This window comes from Carex rostrata, chromosome 29, assembly GCF_964058835.1.
Source record: "Carex rostrata chromosome 29, lpCarRost1.2, whole genome shotgun sequence".
Taxonomy (NCBI): Eukaryota; Viridiplantae; Streptophyta; class Magnoliopsida; order Poales; family Cyperaceae; genus Carex; species Carex rostrata.
The window spans coordinates 6,122,076-6,129,078 of record NC_135946.1 but is presented as its reverse complement, the minus strand read 5'-3'; the positions used below and the strand labels follow the sequence as shown (position 1 = coordinate 6,129,078).

Here is a 7,003-nt window from a genome sequence, read left to right as displayed (position 1 = left end):
CATCTCTATTTCTCTCCTCTCCCTCCCAACCCGTGACAGACCCACCCCCCTCCCCATCCCGTCCCCTCTCTTCTCTTCTACGCCAAAGCCAAGAGGGCCCCGCCCTCCCCTCTCCCGTCGCCGGCGATCCCCACCGGAACCGCCCCCGTTCTCTCCTCTCCTTCCCTGTCCGTGAGCCCCAGCCCCTCCCGCCCCCTTCTTCTCTGCAGCGCCAAAAACAGGGGCCTCCGCCCCCTCCCCTTCCGCCGCTGCCACGGCCAGCAGAGCCGCCGCCGCCCCACTGCTCTTCTCTCTCTCTTTCTCAGTTCGGAAAAGCCACAGCCGCCCCTTCTCTCTCTCGGTTTCTGCCCTCCCCTCCCCTCCCTTGAAACCCTAGAAACTAGGGTTTAGGCTTGGTGCTGCCTCGGTGTTTGATTGGAGCTGTCCCTGTGCGAAATTGGTGCTTGAAGACGCATGAAATTGGTAGTGTTGATCTGCTCCGACGGCCGTGAGACGGGACAATATTCGATGTTTTCTCTTTCGGTTAATTTCTAAAATTCTTGATTTGTGTTTTGATGAATTGATTAATGTCGTAGGATGTGAATTTGTTAAGTTTCGAGCACGGGTTGTTGATTTTCCCGACTCGATCGAATTGCTCGAATAAATTAAGTATAAGGGGTTATATTGCAAAATTATTTTATTAATGGTCGGAATTGTAAAATATAGAACCATGGTGATTTGTATGAATTAAAGGGGCTAAAATGTAAGAAATGATTTGTTTGAAATGGTGGCCGGCCATATGTGAAATTATATTGAATTGGTATTGAACACCTTAAATATTCTAAGTGTTGGTATCAGTTTAATTGTGTTATTAGTTTATTAATTATTTGAAGTTACATGGACTGAATTGTTGAAATTGAAATATAACATAGTTCAAAAATGAATTATGAATCTCAAGATTTAGATTAGATTTGGACGGTTTTAATTTAAAATGATTTGGACTGTACATATATGGATTGTCAGAGTGAATATGAATTGGAGTGGATTTATTGGACGTGATTTTAGACTATTAGATTAAAATAAATATAAAGGAAACAAATAATATAATAATTGATAAACCATGTTCTTATTTATAAATGATGTATTGTTATTAAATTAAATCCAGATTGAGGGTGATTATAGATGTGACATATTATATGCATGGCTTGATATTATGAAGTCCTATATGGCTCTAAAATGTAAATAAATTAAATGGAGGGTTGTTTTGTGCAAAATACAAGCCTTGGGATATACTTGAATCGAATTGAAATGATTGATTGTTTTGGGCCTTAATAAATTGGACTTGTAATTTCATAAGCCTTGTAAATATTGAAATGGATATGACATGATGTGTATATGTAAAATTTGAATTGGACTTGAATTAAAATGATTATAAATGAGCCGAAAGGTATAAAAGAATTGACGAATTGAAAGACGGCTTTTGGAAATTAAGTTTTGAGAATGTAACCGAACTAAACCAAGTAATCGTATAATATAGGTGTAGGCTCAGTCGAGCCAGATTTCGCAAGGCAATTCGAGACGCCTGATCTTTAAATTAAGCGGTACGCTCGTCATAATAAGGTGCGGGATTCTTGGACTTGTTTGATACTTTATTTTCAGGAATTAAACTGTTTATTCGTTTGTCATGTTGAATGATTAATTGTTGCATACTTTGGAATTCATACTGCATATTGATTCTTGCATAAATGAGAATGATTGAATTGTTTTAGTTAAGGTTGATTTGCATGTTGGTACGGTTATTAATTGTTTAGTTCCATGACTTGTGCTTGTTGTGAATGAATCTGCCAGGCCGACCTGTTTAGGTGGCTGGATAAGGTAACGGTGACCTATCCGTTGACCTGTGTTTATGAATTTGCCAGGCCGACCTGTTTAGGTGGCTGGATAAGGTGACGCTGCTGACTTATGCGTTGACCTGTGAGAATTTGCCAGACCGACCTGTTTAGGTGGCTGGATAAGGTGACGCTGCTGACTTATGCGTTGACCTGTTAGAATTTGCCAGACCGACCTGTTTAGGTGGCTGGATAAGGTGACGCTGCTGACTTATGCGTTGACCTGTTATGATTTTGCGAGACTGACCTATATGTGTGGCTTTGATAAATATATTTGTTGAGATTAAGCAAAGTTGACCGGTATAGGTAACTTTGATTCCGTGTGTTGCATTGTGTCAAGTTGACCTGTATTGGTGACTTGTAACCGGACCTTAGGAAATGGTTAAGCCAACAGCAATTGCAGATGGGTGTCTGATAAAGGGTCCAGCGGTTGGCCATCTGTAGGCGTCTGTAACCCTACAGATGTGGGTTTGATAACGGTTCAGCTCGAGAGAACATTTGTAATTGCTACAAGCCCAATTGAACTGAGTTAGGAATCGAGTTAAGCCAAAATATATGTTGTGTTTGAAATCCATATTGTAAATTCCGTAAACTGTGTTTCAGGTTGATTAACTGTTGTCGAGTAGTGGCATTCTGTTATTTATGTTTCTTATATAACTGTTGCATTGTTATTGTTTGGGTTTCATCTTTGAATATAGAGTTTGATTGCAAGTCCAATAATCTAAACTGTGGCAAATTTCGCACTGGGAATTTATTCTCACCCCCTCTCCCCGATTATTTTCAGGTTTGTTGCTCGGACGCAGCAGATGAGGATATTGGCAATGCATATAAAAGATCCACTGCCTTGCGTGTATATGTGCCGCTTGATTTATACACGCGGCAGGCTGTCAGACCCCCGTGGATTTGGGGTGTGACACATATCCAATAGCCCGTTCGGAGCATTATCATCATGGAATGATTCTCTCCACTATTGTCAATGGCAAGGCGTAAGGTGCGGCAACCGCCATCTTGACAGAGTAACTGTTCTCTCTCTGGGTTCATTAAGTTTGTCAGGCCGTATATCACCCTCTTTGGCAAATCTGACATTTCTCAAAAGTTTGGATCTTTCAAATAACCACCTTACTGGTAACATCCCAATAGAATTTGATCATTTGAGTAGATTGCAATTTCTCAATTTGAGTGTTAATAACCTTGCCGGAAACATTCCGTCAACTCTTGGTAATTGTTCCAATTTAGAATTTCTTTCTCTGAGAAACAATAATCTCCAAGGAACCATCCCTTCCAATCTAATGCAATGTAAAAACTTGAGAGTTATGAGTTTGAGAAATAACTTTCTTGTGGGAAGTATTCCTCCACAATTTGGTTTCCTAGAACTACTCAATGTATTGAATCTAAGTGCAAATAATCTTACAAAATCTATCCCAAGCACCTTAGGCAACCTTACACATCTATCTTCTCTTTATCTTACTCAAAATAATTTAGATGGTTTCATCCCATCTTCACTCGGCCAACTAAAGGCTCTCGAGTACCTTTCCCTTGGTCAAAACAATTTGTCAAGCAAGATACCACATTCCTTTTACAACCTCTCAACCATCGTTGCCATGGATTTCGGTTTAAATCAGCTTGATGGAAATCTTCCTTCTAACTTGTGTGATGCCTTACAAAATCTACAATATATATACATGTACGCAAATCAATTTAATGGGCAGATTCCAATATCTATATCCAATTGTTCAGCCATGATTTGGATTGATTTAAGCAACAACAATTTCATAGGCACAATACCATATAGCATAGGAACTTTGCAAAAACTTTCTCGGTTTAACATTCAAAGCAATCAAATTAAGGCCACCAGTGATGATTGGAGATTCTTTGATTCTTTAATCAACTGCACATTTCTACAATTATTGGATCTTACAGAAAACCAACTCCAAGGCATGCTACCTGGTTCTATAGCAAATCTCTCTACTAGTCTTAAATTTTTAGGGCTTGGTGGGAATCCAATTTCAGGAAATATTCCCGTAGAGATAGGAAAACTAACCAGCCTTGCTAACTTAGATCTGGGTGGAACATTTATTGAAGGCACTCCCAAAAGAAATTGGCAAACTTTGGAATTTGGGATGGTTAAGCCTAGAGGGAAACAAGTTATCAGGTGAAATCCCATCAACTTTAGGTAATCTCACCCTGATGAATGAACTCTATCTCGGTTACAATGCATTCACCGGGGGTATACCAGTGGAATTAAGCAATATGCAAGTACTAGCTATCTTGAAGATTTCAAATAATAAATTGATAGGCTCAATCCCAAAAAAGCTCTTCAATCTTCATTCACTTTCTAATAGCCTCGACTTGTCAAATAACTATTTAAATGGATCACTACCACCAGAAATTGGGCAATTAAACAATGTAGCAGAAGTTTACCTATCAAATAACAAATTATCTGGTCAAATTCCTAGCACAATCGATGGGTGCCAGCTACTTCAAATACTTCATCTTGATGGAAACCAATTGAATGGGTCTATTCCCTTCTCTTTGAGCAACATGATGGGGTTGCAAGATCTTGATATCTCAAACAATGTTTTATCGGGTCCAGTACCTGATTTTATGGGTAAGATGAAACTCCAGTATTTGAATATTTCTTTCAATAATTTTGAGGGGGAATTGCCAAAAGATGGGGTTTTTAAGAACACTAGTGCAGTAGACATAAGAGGAAATTCAAAACTTTGTGGCGGAGTACCTGAAATGCATCTACCCAAATGCGTTTTAGATAACCAAAAGAAGAAGCACTATTCCAAAATTATCATTGTAATAATTTGTTGCATAGGTGGTATTATATTCCTTTGTATAACCATGTTTTTGATAGCCTGTTTTTGTTGGAAAAAGGGATCTCAGAATAACCCCCTACCATTTGCGGCCAAAAATTCTGAGTATCAACAAGTGTCATACAATGACATTCTCAGGGATACAGATCATTTTTCGTCAGAGAATCTAATTGGAAGAGGTACTTTTGGAGCTGTTTACAAAGCTCCTATGAAATTTGAGAATGTGACAACTGTTGCCGTGAAGATACTAAATCTCAAGCAGCATGGTGCTTCTAGAAGTTTCTTCTCTGAATGTGAAGTACTAAGAAAAGTCAGACACAGAAACCTTATCAAAGTTTTAAGTTCATGCTCTAGCATAGACCACCAAGGTAATGATTTTAAAGCTTTGATTTTTGAGTTCATGCCTAATGGCAGCTTAGAAACATGGTTGCATCCCAACACGTGTACAAATAGGCCATTTAGGAGTCTCAGCCTTATCGAGAGGCTGAATATCGCAATCGATGTCGCCACAGCTTTGGATTATCTTCATAACCATGGTCCTGCTCCAATTGTGCATTGTGATCTTAAACCTAGCAATGTGCTTTTGAATGAAGACATGACTGCACATGTGGGTGATTTCGGGCTTGCCAGATTTCTGGTTCAACCTGATTCTATGTCTTCTCTGTTGACAGGAAGTACAACTGGACTTAGAGGTTCCATTGGTTATATTCCTCCAGGTACAAGCTTATATATTCTTATGAGAAATTAATTTTGTGTATTAGTGTGTGTGTGTGTGTCTGTATATAATTAAGTAGTTACGTACCAACTTACAGAAGTGTTTCTTTGTAGTTTCAACAAAGTTTGCTTTGTCTCATATGTTCTTTCTCTTAATTATCTTAATAGATGGTATCAAATCTATAGTTAGCTCCTACCTGTTAAATTGATATGTGAATAGTAAGTGACCACAAGCTTTCAGAACGCCAAATTAAATCATACATAGTGAAAAAAAGGGAGGTTAATTCCTTTTCCCATAATATTTGGCACGGCTCGTATGCTTGAATTGAAAAGGCAAAACAACACTATATATGTTACTGATCTTGCTGCATAATTTGTAAAAGGGTATGATTGTAATTTGTCTTGTTTTTTCTAAGAATATGGCATGGGAGGTCAGGCATCGGTTGAAGGAGATGCATATAGCTATGGCATTCTTCTGCTTGAGATGTTTACTGGCGTAAGCCCCACCGACGAAAGATTCAGAGATGAATTGAGCCTCCACATGCATGTTGAGATGGCTTTCTCAGATCATGTTACTGAGATTATCGATCACAAATTATTCCCAATAAATGATGGAGGAGAGAATGAAAATGCAGAGAGCATTCACAATTGCTTGGTTTCGGTGATTCGATGTGGTCTCTTGTGCTCCAAGTTGTCTCCAAAAGAACGCATTGGGATCAAAGAAGTCGTGAAGGAGTTGAATTCAGCTCGAATGAAGATGCTGAGATGAGAGAGAAAAAAAGTGACAGATTGAAAATCTGAAAAATATGAGATCATGCCTCACGAGCTATGGAATTTATCTTTAGTATTGTTATTAACATGAATTGGCTGTTAATTACATATAATGTGTATGTTTGCATTTGAAACCGTTGATGAAACTATAGTAATGAGAATTTTATACATGAGCCTATGGTACTTTTTACATGATACGAGAACATATTTTATTTAGAGTGACAGGTTTTGAATGAGTTCTTTATTTTTCTTTTGTAGTTAATCATGATTTTTGTAGCTATCAATTACTTTTGTTTTCCTTCAAAATTTGATGTTAATTGTGAAAACTTTGATATTATAATAAAGATCCTGAGGAAAGTAGTATTTGCTCAAAAAATTAGATGGTATATATCATATATACAAATTGCAAAATTTACAACTAATGTGATTCACTTACAAACTATTGTAATAAGCATTTTATACATGAACCTATATACTTTTTACGTGATACTGGAACACATTTTTATTTATAGTGATATGTTTTGAATGATTTTTTTTTTTTTTTTTTTTTTTTAAGGACCTGGACTGGACTGGACCTCTAGTTAACTACTAGTCATTGTTATTAAAAAAAAAAAAAAAAAGGACTGGACTGGACCGACAGCTAGATCAGAAAAAATCGGATTCGGGAACATATCCAATTCAGTTTGAATAATAGACCAAATTAACGTGTAAACCGAAACAAATAAAAAAAACCATTCAGACAATTATGTATTGTCTTTTGTGTTACATATTTTTTTTAAAATAATTACGAGGAAGTTTGTTTGATATGAAAAAAAGTAAAGAAATTTC

The 7,003-nt window shown here is 37.4% G+C and overlaps 1 pseudogene across 1 annotated transcript; it reads left to right on the top strand.

The window, feature by feature from the left end:
* Positions 1 to 2,788: 2,788 nt before the first annotated feature.
* On the top strand, positions 2,789 to 6,408 carry LOC144546243 (receptor kinase-like protein Xa21; annotated as a pseudogene). The gene is made up of 2 exons (XR_013508729.1): positions 2,789 to 5,406; positions 5,821 to 6,408. The product of XR_013508729.1 is annotated as a receptor kinase-like protein Xa21 (transcript).
* Positions 6,409 to 7,003: the final 595 nt, after the last annotated feature.